The sequence below is a fragment of the Acomys minous genome (assembly GCF_964271855.1).
Source record: "Acomys minous genome assembly, chromosome: 16".
In the NCBI taxonomy this organism is placed as follows: Eukaryota; Metazoa; Chordata; class Mammalia; order Rodentia; family Muridae; genus Acomys; species Acomys minous.
In genome coordinates this window covers 21,859,012-21,871,480 of record NC_140498.1, presented here as the reverse complement: position 1 = coordinate 21,871,480, position 12,469 = coordinate 21,859,012, and the positions used below count along the sequence as shown (strand labels likewise).

Sequence of the window (12,469 nt, the reverse complement as noted above, 5' to 3'; positions counted from 1 at the left end):
AACTCCATACAGAAAACATGAAAGTTTTCCAGAAGCAATTCAACTTCTCATATATTTTACAATAACCTGACTGAGGAAACCCTCTCTCTAGAAATCTATGTTGCCCTCCCATTTTCAGGAACATACTGACTGGACTCCATTGTAATAATTACAATGGCTCAAGTTCTGTCTATAAATAGTCTCAGTGAGGCCTTTCCTCCCCGCGGGCAGGCTGAACTGGGTGGTGGCCATATTGGCTGTAGGGTGGTGCATGTTGTCTGGCCTCTGTGCAAGACATTAAGTGGCAGAACTTACGAGGGTGTGAGTGAACACGGGCTGGTGTGGCATGAGCTGACTCTCTTCCACACTTGCTGAGTGACCTTAGAGGCATAAACTCTCTTTAGTGGTCACTGAAACACACTATGAAGTGGAGAGACTGTGCTCGCTTTTATTATCTAACACCCACGCAGCCCTTTTGCTGGCTCTGTGATGGCGGTGGGGTTGAGTAGGGTTACCTAGACTCACATCTAAGCACGGCAGGGATTCTCTCTCTCCCCTGCATCTGCTTGCTACCTTTCATTTCCTCCACTCTCTAGACCAGTGGCCCTCAACTCTCGGGGAAAACCTTTTTAGGGGGTCAAGTGACTCTGGTCACAGGGGTTGCCTAAGACTGTGGTGGGGGTGGGGAAACACAGAAATTCACATTACAATTTATAACAGTTAGCAACATTACCGTTATAAAGTAGCAACGAAAATGGCTTTATGGTTTGGAGGGTCACCACAGCATGAGGAAGTTTACTAAAGGGTCTCAGCATTTTTAGGAAAGGTGAGACCCACTGCAGTCTAAACTCTTTCCTGTACCTGGATGGCAGACAGCACAGATGGCCATGTGACCCTGTCAGCCCTCCCAGGCTAGGTGCTGGCAGGCTCTCTGGCTGAGCTGGATAGGGAAGTATTAGCCTTTGTGAAGGCTAGCCTGGGAGCAAGGTGGTGGAGATGGAAGACTGGACCCGGTGCCTCATTTGTTTTCTTGTCTGGGCTGGGTCTTCAAAGTGTTTTCCGAGGGCTGAGCCAGCCAACACAACACAGGGGAAGAGAAGTGTGTTGTCCAGGTTGACAGATTGGAGCTGTGAATACTTCCTTGGGCAGGTGAGCCTTTCAGAACCTCATCTTCATCACCCACAGATGAAAGACTTTCCTGCTGGGTTGTTGAGGGAGATTAAGTAATGTCTCTAGACTTGCAAGCATATTTCGTGGCAACGAATGTGTGTTCAGTAAGCACTCGGTTCGGTCTGTCTCAGCTTTGTTGCTGTGACAGTTGACCACCTTGATGCTGGGTGGGAAAAGGAAAGGAGAATAGAGTAACTAACTGACAAGAATGGCTGCCATGGGCCTTCTGGCAGAAGGCTTGTAAGGGAGATGGAGTAGTCTTTTGTCCCTTTGCTTAGGAGGATCTCCTGGTCTTGGCTCAGAACTTGTCTGATGGACTTGCAGGATCTGTGATCTTCTTTCCTCCCTCCAAGGAAGGACTGTGAGATGCCTTCTCAGACAGCTCCCAGGGGGCAGACATGGGGGCTGGGACAAGCCAGCCCTCAGAAGGGAAGACAAAGCCTGCCTGGGTGACCAAGGTGTACAAGGTCTGCACCATGGCTCTCAGAGACTCCGAGAACTAAGAGAGTTGCTCCTGGGTCAGCGGAGAGCCACAGAGCTGGGCCTGCATCTGGACTGTAGTCTCCATAAATTTCCTTAGACACGGCTCGCAGAGAGGTCTGTTACAATAAATTGTATCGGTTCGGCCTAGAAAGCCAATAACTGACCCAGAGAGGCTGAAACGTACTTTAAAGCTGCAAACACTATGGCCGGGCAGGATCTAAACTGATTCTAATATACTTGTAAATTAAAACAAACTACTGTAAACCTCATAACATACATATATCCCAAGCACTTGCCAATCTGATCCTTGGGGCGCTTCTCCAACTCATCAACTGTCAACCGTCTTCTTTTTTCTCCTCAACTGTCAATACTTGGCTCCTCCCCCTCTCCAGGAAGTCCAACCCTCCACTTCCTGTCCTTCTGCTCAGCTGATTGGCTAAACAGCACTTTATTGACATTTGTTACATCCACTCAAGACATTGCTCTCTCTATTTTTTTTTCTTGTGTGTGTATATTGTATATTGGTGTAATAATATAAATGTATAGGTAAAAGGGTTGTTTTTTGTATTATTAGACTAAAAAGGGTAATTGTAGAGGAATGTCTTATTGTATTGTATTGTATTGTATTGTAGAGGAATTAATATAATAACTGTCAATAAAGCACCATTTAGCCAATCAGCTGGGCAGAAAGACAGGAAGTGGAAGGTGTGGACTTCCTGGAGAGAGAGAGGAGCCAAGATTTGACGTTTGATGGGGAGAGAAGATGTTGACAGTTGATGGGGAAAGAGGAAGAAGACTCCGAGGACCAGATTGGCAAGTGCTTGGGATATATATATATGTTATGGGGTTTAGAGTAGTTTATTTTAATATACGAGTAGATTAGAATCCGTTTAGATTCCACCCAGCCATAGCGCTTGCAGCTTTAACGTACGTTTCAGACTCTGTGTCAGTTATTAGCCTCCTAGGCCAAAACGATACAATTTACTGTAAGAGAGGTCACCAGGTTCTTGTGTAGCAGTGGTGGCACTGTGTGCCGGGGTTCTGGGCAGCAGAACCTTGGTAGCCATTGGCTTTCGGCTCAGGCTTCTTTAACAAGGTGTTTTGTCTCTTTTTCATCTGGGAGTTGCCCTCATTTCCTGTCCTCATCTGGCTGGAGTCCTTGGAACAGTGTTTGCGCTTCCTGGGCTTTTCCATCATCTGTGCTGATTTCCTTCTGTCACAGGTGCTCTGTTGACTGGTAGGTTGATACAGTGGTTGACAGGAAAGGTCTGGGTGGGAGGTTCTTGATTCCATGCTCAGGTTGAATAGATAAGCCTTCCCTCTTCCAGACTGTGGTCCAGCGAATGGAGCAATGGCTGCTTTTGAGCAGAGGTCCAAGAATGCAAGAGTTGTTTCCCTCACAAGTTTGCATGTCTCTGGTGCTCTTTAGTCTGTGTTGGATCCATGAACAAGCAGGCTCCAATGCCAATGAAGGAAGAGACCTGCTGGCAAGGGGAGAGCAAGCAGGCAAAGACAGTTTTGATGTCTTTCATGCCCTTTATAAAGACTTCCATCGGAGGTGTGGCCCAGACTAGAGGTGTGTGTCCTCAAAGATCTAGATTAAAGGTTTGTTCTGCCCTGAGTGACCCAGAATAGAAGTGGTCCTTTCAACTTCAGATGACTCAATTAAGTAAGCTCCCCCAGAGGTATGGCCCTACACTTTTGGATTTTAGTGAAGTCCAGATGCAGTCAAGTTGGTGACAGCATGCTGCAACATCTCAGATCATGATGAGGCCTTTGTGATATCTTCATATAATGACCCAAGGGAGATTTTAAAAAGCCAGGAACAAAAGCAGAAGGGACCAGGGACTTGTCCTCCACCAGTTCCTCCTCCTCTTTCCACCAAGAGATACCTAAGGCAGAGAGACTCCTTCTAAGATACACAGTCAATCATCATCACATGGACCATCTATGTATATCCTGTCCTAGAGGGCCCTCCCCAGTAGCCATCACTTTCTCATCCCCAAATTGTAGGCAAGGTTTAAAATCTCAGACTTAGCAATGGCAAACAGAAGGTTGCAGATGGTGTTTCAAATACACTTGTATATGATGATCTAAACATGCAGAGGTGACTGTAAGTGTCAAATGTACATGCTTTTTTTTTTTTTTGCAACAGGAATGTAGCATGATGGAATTCTTTCCATTCATAAAGAAGAGTGACTTTGTAAATGTTAAGAATGGTGGAGATGGGGATAGTCATATTAAACAAATTAAGCCAATCTCAGAAAGACAAATATCAACATTTCTTAGTGTGTGAGTCCTTAGTGTCTGTTATGGTCACATTACATCATGTATAAACATGTGAAATGAATGAATTCTGTTGCTTTGCTAAGGAGTTGTGTTGTTAAACTCTTCCTAAATACTGATATTTGTCTCCATAGACTTGTGTAATTCCTACCCTTGTCAGAGAAGGTTCTTTAAAAAATTTATTATTATTATTATTATTATTATTATTATTATTATTATTATTATTATTATTATTTATTCTCATTATATCCTGAATGTGACCCCCTCACTCTTATCTCCCTTTTCCACCTCCCTTCCTTTTCTATTCTATTCCCCTCCCCTAGACCTCTGGCAGGTGGGGTCTTCCTCCCCCACCATATGACCACAGCCTATCAGGTCTCATCTGGATAGCCTGCATCCCCTTCCTCTGTGTTCCAACAGGGCTTCCCTCTAAGGGACATTGATCAAATCGAGGGCGTCAGGGTTCTTGTTAGAGGCAGTCCCTCCTCCCCTCTCCCCATGTGGAGGGGATCTAGGGCTTCTGCTTGCAGTTTTCCTTGGTTCGTGCACCGGTTTGTGCAGGCATCCTTGGGTCCACATCCGCTAATCTTACCATAGAATCCCTGTGAAGCTTCTGACAACTCTCCGCCCCCTCTGCCTTTCTATCTCCCAACTCTTCCACACAATTCACAGATCTTCACCCAGAGTCCACCTGCATGTCCCAGTATCTGTCCTGATTACCCACTGGGTGGAATCTCTCAGAGGATGTCTATGTTGGGCTAATATCCACTTATAAGGGAGTATATACAATGCATGTTTTCTGGGTCTGAGTTACTTCACTCAGGATGATCATTTCTAGTTCCATCCGTTTGTCTGTAAATTTCAAGTTTTTCTTGTTTTTGATAGCTGAGTAGTATTCCATTGTGTAAATGTGCCAGAGTTACTTTATCCATTCTTCAGCTGAGGGACATCTAGGTTGTTTGCAGATTCTGCCTATTATGAATAAGGTTGCTATCAACATAGTTGGGCAAATGTTCTTGTGATGTGGTGGAGCATCTTTTGGGTAGATGTGCAAGAGTGCTTGAGGTAGCACTATCCTAAGTGTTCTGAGAAAGTGACATATTGATCTCTAAAGTAGTTGTATTCTGTTGGTGATGTTTATGTCTGTAGGCTCTGTCTTCTTCCCTAGGTTTTCCATTCCCAGGATTGTCTCAGATTGTATTTTCTTCACTGCTTCTATCTCCATTTTAAGGTCTTGAATCCTTTTATTTATTTCTTTCTCCTGTTTGATTGTAGTGTCCTTTCTTTCACTAATTTCTTTGTGTGATTTGTTCAATTCTTCCATCTCTTTCTTTGTGTATTCCTGTTCTAGTTTGAGGAATTTATTTTCCTCCTTTAAGGCATCCATTGTTTTCATAACTTCAGATTTGAAATCTTTCTCCTGTGTGTTGGATGTGATATTATCTTCAGGGCTTGTTGTGGTGGTGGGACTGTTGGTTTCTAGTGGTATCAAATGGTCCTGGGAGTTGTTGCTTGTGTTCTTACACTGACCTCTTCCCATTGTGATGCCTCTGGTGTTAGCTGGTTTGGTAGTCTCTGGTGGTCAGACAGTTTCGGGATATGTATAGACAGTGGGGCTCTCAGCACTTGGAAGGCAGAGGCAGGCAGATCTTTGATCTTGAGGATAGCCTGCTTTATAGAGTGAGTCCCAGAACAGCCAAGGCTACAAACAAAACAAAACTTATTTATTAAATGTATTTATTTATTGAGTGAGGGCATGTGCATGCTACGGCACATCCATGGAAATTATATGATAACTTATGGAAATTGGTGTTCTCTGGTCATTAGGTTTGGGGGCAAATGCCTATACCCATTGAGCCATCTCCCCAGCTCTTGCTTGTCTTTTTAAAGTTAAGTATTCTAACATTCCATAAAAGAAATGCTCAAGCTGGGAATGTGATTTTGTGTGTGTCTGTGTCTCTTTGTATATAAGTATGTGACCCTCTCTCTCTCTCTGCACCCCTTGTGTGTGTGTGTGTGTGTGTGTGTGTGTCTATTTTTCTATCTTTTTTTTTTCTGGGGAAGATGGAATGAACAGATTCTGTTTCGTTTCTCCCATTGAAAGCAACTATAAGTTGCAGGCAGAAAACATAAACTTTTATTTGAATACCTGAAAATCAATAGATAGATTAGGGGAAAAACAAAACTTAATACTAACAAATTAGCAGTGATTTTTATAATTTCTTTCTTTTGGCATCTCTTGCCTCTGTACAATATGGCTTGAAGCCTAGAAGTAGATGTTGGATACACATGGACTGTTCCAGGAGAAACTTGTAGTTCACCCCAAGGATGAAATTCTGTACACTCTGGGAGAGTATGGGGGACCCCATTTTCTTTTTTTAAATTTTGTTTTTTTCCTTTATTAATTTATTCTTGCTACATCTCAATGGTTATCCCATCCCTTGTATCCTCCCATTCTTCCCTCCCTCCTCTTTTCCCCTTATTCCCCTCCCCTATGACTGTTCCTGAGGGGGATTACCTCCCCCTGTATATGCTCATAGGGTATCAAGTCTCTTCTTGGTAACCTGCTGTCCTTCCTCTGAGTGCCACCAGGTCTCCCCCTCCAGGGGACATGGTCAAAGGTGAGGCACCAGAGTATGTGAGAAAGTAATATCCCACTCTCCACTCTACTGTGGAGAATGTTCTGTCCATTGGCTAGATCTGGGTAGGGGTTTAAGGTTTACCGCCTGTATTGTCCTTGGCTGGTGCCTTAGTTTGAGCGGGACCCCTGGGCCCAAATCTGCCTATCATAATGTTCTACTTGTAGGTTTCTAGGACCCTCTGGATCCATCTACTTTGCCATTCTCCCATGCTTCTCTCATCTAGAGTCCCAATAGAATGTCCTCCCCTCTGTCTCAGTTTCCTGGTAAGTGAAGGCTTTCGTGGGACATGCCCCTTGGGCTAATATGCAGATATAAGTGAGTATATACCATTTGAGTCTTTCTGCTTCTGGGTTAACTCACTCATTATGATCATTTCTAGCTCAATCCATTTATCCACAAATTTCGGGAATTCCTTATTTTTAATAGCTGAATAGTATTCCATAGTGTATATGTACCACAGTTTCTTTATCCATTCTTCTACTGATGGACACTTAGGCTGTTTCCATGTGCTGGCTATTATGAATAAGGCTGCTATGAACATGGTTGAGCAAAGTTTCTTGTTGTGTGCTGGAGCATCTTCTGGGTATATTCCAAGGAGTGGAATAGCTGGGTCTTGAGGAAGCCCTATTCCCATTTTTCTGAGATAGCACCAGATAGATTTCCAAAGTGGTTGTACTAGTTTGCTTTCCCACCAGCAATGAAGGAGTGTTCCTCTCTCCCCACATCCTCGCCAGCATGTGGTGTCGCTTGAATTTTTGATCTTAGCCATTCTGATGGGTGTAAGATGGAATCTCAGAGTTGTTTTGATTTGCATTTCCCTGATGATTAAGGAGGTTGAGCATTTCTTTAAGTATTTCTCAGCCATTTGATATTCTTCTGTTGAGAATTCTCTGTTTAGTTCCAAGCCCTATTTCTCAATTGGGTTATTTGGTTTGATGGTGTTTAATTTCTTGAGTTCTTTATATATTTTAGATATTAGACCTTTGTCAGATGTAGGGTTGGTGAAGATCTTTTCCCAGTTTTCCCAGTTCCCTACTTGGTCATGATGAATGATATCTTTGATTTGTTCTTGTATTCGTTTTGCAAGTATTTTATTTAGTATTTTTGCATCGATGTTCATAAGAGAAATTGGTCTGAAATTCTCTTTCTTTGTTGAGTCTTTGTGAGGTTTAGGTATCAATGAGACTATGGCCTCATAGAATGAATTTGGTAATGTTCCATCCCTTTCTATCTTTTGGCGTAGCTTGAAGAGTATCGGTATTAGCTCGCCTTTGAATGTCTGATAGAATTCTGCACTGAAAACCATCTGGCCCTGGGCTTTTTTTGGTTGGGAGACTATCAATGATTGCTTCAATTTCTGTAGGGGAAATGGGACTATTTAGCTTGTTTATCTGTTCTTCACTCAACTTTGGCAAGTGAAATTGATCAAGAAAATCGTCCATTTCCCTTAGGTTTTCAAATGTTGTGGCATATATGCCTTCAAAGTAGGATCTTATGATTCTTTGTATTTCTTCAGTGTCTGTTGTTATGTCTCCCTTTTCATTTCTGATTTTGTTGATTTCAATACTGTCTCTCTGCCTTTTAGTTAGTTTGGCTAATGGTCTGTCTATCTTGTTGATTTTCTCAAAGAACCAGCTCTTGGTTTTGTTGATTCTTTGGACTGTTTTCTTAGTTTCTAATTTGTTAATTTCACCCCTGAGTTTGATTATTTCCAGATGTCTACTCCTTTTGGGTGTTTCTGCTTCTTTTTTTTCTAGGGCTTCCAGTTGTGTCGCTAAGGTGCTTATGTGCGATGCTTCCAATTTCTTTTTAAAGGCACTTAGTGCTATGAATTTTCTTCTTAACACTGCTTTCAATGTATCCCACAAATTTGGGTATGTTGTTTCTTCATTTTCATTGAATTTCAGAAACTCCTTGATTTCTTTCTTTATTTCTTCCCTGACCCAGGTGTCATTTAGCAGAGAGTTGTTTAGTTTCCACATACGTGTAGGCTTTTTGTTATTTCTGTTGTTGTTGAATTGCAGCCTAAGCCCATGATGATCTGATAGGATACAAGGTATTATTTCAATCCTCTTGTATCTGTTGAGGCTTTCTTTGTGAACTATAATGTGATCAATTTTGGAGAAGGTTCCATGGGGTGCAGAGAAGAAGGTATATTCTTTCTTGTTTGGGTGAAAGGTTCTATAGATATCTGTTAGATCCATGTGACCCATGGCATTGGTTAATGATGTTATTTCTCGGCTTAGTTTCTGTTTCAATGACTTGTCCTTCAGTGAGAGTGGGGTGTTGAAGTCTCCCACTATTATTGTGTGGGGATCGATGTGTGGTTTAAGCCTTTTTAGCAGATCTTTTACAAATGTGGGTGCCCTTGTATTGGGAGCATAGATGTTCAGAATTGTGATGTCATCTTGGTTGACTTTACCTTTGATGAGTATGAAGTGTACATCTTCATCCCTTTTGATTAATTTTGGTTGAAAGTCTATTTTGTTCGATATTAAAATGGCTACACCTGCTTGCTTCTTGTGACCATTTGCTTGGAATATTTTTTCCAACCTTTTATCCTGAGGTAATGCCTATCATCATGGGTGAGATGTGTTTCTTGAATGCAGAAGGATGTTGGATCCTGTTTATGCACCCATTCAGGTAGTCTGTGTCTTTTTATTGGAGAATTGAGACCATTGATGTTGAGAGATATTAATGACCAGTTACTATTAAGAGTCTTAATTTTGATGTTGGTTCCAGTTGAGCATTTGTGTAGTTGTGTTTTTGCCATGGTATAGTTATCTATTTCCTGAGTAGTTTTGGTTGTAGCTTGACCCTTTGGGATGGAGTTTTCCTTCCAGTACCTTCTGTAAAGCTGGATTTGTGGATAGGTACTGTTTGAATTTGGTTTTGTCATGGAATATTTTGTTTTCTCCATCAATGGTTATTGATAGTTTTGCTGGGTAAAGTAGTCTGGCCTGGCATCTGTGGTCTCTTAGGGTTTACAGGATCTCTGTCCAGGCCCTTCTGGCTTTGATGGTCTCTGCTGAGAAGTCGGGTGTAATTCTGATAGGTTTGCCATTAAATGTTATTTGGCCCTTTTCCCTTGCAGCTTTTAATATTTTTCTTTGTTCTGTATGTTTTGTGTTTTGATTATTATGTGACGGGCAGTTTTTCTTTTCTGGTCAATTCTATTTGGTGTTCTGTATGCCTCTTGTATGTTTATAGGCATCTCTTTCTTTAGATTGGGGAAATTTTCTTCTATGATTTTGTTGAGAATAGTTCCTGGGCCTTGGAGTCTGATATCTTCTCTTTCTTCAATGCCTATTATCCTCAGATTTCTTCTTTTCATGGTGTCCTTAATTTCTTGGATGTTTTGTGTCAGGAGTTTTCCAGATTTGGCATTTTCTTTAATGGTTGCCTCAAGATCTGTGATTGTATCTTCTAGACCTGAGATTCGTTCTTCCATCTCTTGGATTCTGTTAGAAAAGCTCAGTACTGTGTCATTCGCCTTCTTCTCTGAGGTCTCACGTTCTCGTTTTTCTTCTGTCTGTGTGTCTATCATTGAATCCATTTTCATCTTCATATCTTGAACAGATTTTTTTATTTCTTTCATCTGATTTTTTGTATATTCCTGAGCTTCTTCCATTGTCGCTTTACAGGTCTTCAGATCTTGAACCGTTTTATTTATTTCTTTCATCTGGTTGTTTACATTTTCCTGAAAATTTTCCAGTTCCACTCTGTGTGCTTCTTTTATGTCTCGCACCTGCTTGGCTGTATCTTCCTGCATCTGATTTCGAATTTTATTTGTTTCCTCCATTATCATCCTCATTACCAAGGATTTGAGGTCATTTTCTTGTGTTTTCGTTGTATTTGAGTTCTCTGGGTTGTTTTCTTTGGGATAGCTGGGAACTGGAGACGCCATGTTGTTTTGGGGTTTTTTGCGTATGCTTTTACACTGTCCTTTAGACATCTTGCCGTCTATGTTTTTGTTGGGTAACTTCCAGAGTTGGGTGGAGGGAGTCTGATGATAGATTCACTTGTTTTTTCACGATTTCCGTAGGCTGGAAGCCCTGATACTTCACTGGTGTGGATGGCAGGAGGTTAGCCCTGTCGTTTTAGGCTCTCACAGCCAGTGATCCTCAGCTCCCCTTTGCTGTGGGTTCTGCAATTCGTTCTGGGTCTCTGAATGAGCATTGGATCAGGCCAAGGTATCCACAGCCTTTTGGGTCCCCTGCCAAGTCCAGCCAGGGATACTTGGCCCGAACCACGGGTCGAGCTCAGCTAGATTCTCAGGGCCTGAACCATCTGCCACAGCAGGAGAACTGTGGCTGCGCTGAGCTGGCACCTTCGGTGGAACTGAGCACTCTGCCCAGCCTGCTTCACCACAGGAGAACTGCGGCTGCATTGAGTTAGTGCCTAGGGTGGAATTGAGCGCTCCGCCGAGCTTGCGTCACAGCAGGAAAACTGCGGCTTCGCTGAGCTCGTGCCTAGGGTGGAAGTGAGCACTTGGCTCAGCCTGTGTCGCAGCAGGGGAGCTGTGGCTGCACTGAGGTAGTGCCTCAGGCAGAATTGCTTGCTGAGCTGAGCCAGTGTCTCCACGGCATAGCTCACTGAGCAAACCTAGGGCTCTGTGGCTGAACTGTCTGCCGAGTCCAGTTTGGGTCTCCAGGCACCACACGACCCAAATCCTGTCCAGGCTTCCCTCTCCCACAGCAACTCCCACCATCCATCACACCAATCGCCTCCACTGGAAGGCTCTGAGCTGCAAACCTCAGCCACCGCCGCTGGTGCCGCTGGTGCCGCTGGTGCCGCTGGTGACACTGCTGTCTCTGCTGCTGCTGCTCTGATCCGAGAAATCTGCGCTCCTCCCATGTGCAGGGGCAAGCAGGTCCTCCGCACCCTGGTCCCTCTGAACCGTGGAGCACTTCTGCTGCCATGGTGTGGGGACCTTGGTGTTCCTGGCTCAGAAATCTGTGCAATCTCCTGAATTGTTCACTGGAGCTTCCAAACACGGTCCACACTGTTCACCGCCATCTTGGATCTCCAGGACCCCATTTTCTTACTCTTTTGTTTTCCCAGGCCTCAAAAAATGTTAAAGGAGAAATTAAGTAATTCCAAAAGAAGACTGAGAAAAAATCACTTGTCATACAACAACAAAAATTCAGAAATTAATTTAACCAAGGAAGTAAATAACCAGTATATGAAAATCTATAAAATGGTGGCCAAATAAATTAAAGCAAATGTAGGTCCCATGGCCATGGATTGGGAAGCTCAATACTGTTAAGATGGCCATGCTATTCCAAAGCACTCTATAGGGTTAATTCCATTTCCACAAAGTGGCAAAAGTTATTTTAGTTGCAAGAAACAAAGACATCTACTCTAAAATTCACATGAAATCTAAAGAACCCCTTAAAAGACAAGCTTTTGATCAAAGAAGTAAATGCTTATTCAGATCAATGATATGCATAATTGAGAACATGCACATTTGATTAGAATTCTATAGAAATAGCACACTGGGTTGGTGGCAAACATAGTAGGCTTATGTGAGACACAGAATATGATATAATTTGGGGATAACAGGACTTGGGTCCAAGTTGGGGATATGTGAGGAATCGTACAATATAAAGTTGTGTGAGTCAAGTGAAAGGGTGTGTTCTAAGGACCCTGAATGGATCAATTTAGACTTGGCAGAGTATGGAGGAATAGAGGAGCTAAGGTTGGGCAGTGTGCAGGGAATTGAAGGAGGTGAGGACAGCAAGAACCAGCCAGTCAGTTATAATTGCCACACTGGGGCCCAGAGGTCTCAAAGGCCACAGTTGATAGATAGTTCTGTTGCCATTGCTATTAAAGAGGTACTGGCAATGTCCAGAGGGGAAAGAGTGGCTTAATAATATACCAGGACCTTCCTAGTCTTTGTTAGGGTA

General features: G+C 42.9%; 1 long non-coding RNA gene across 1 annotated transcript in view; it reads left to right on the top strand.

Moving 5' to 3' along the window:
• LOC311586831 overlaps positions 1–12,469 on the top strand; it is a 38,195-nt gene that overhangs the window by 8,153 nt on the left and 17,573 nt on the right. The window lies entirely within an intron of this gene.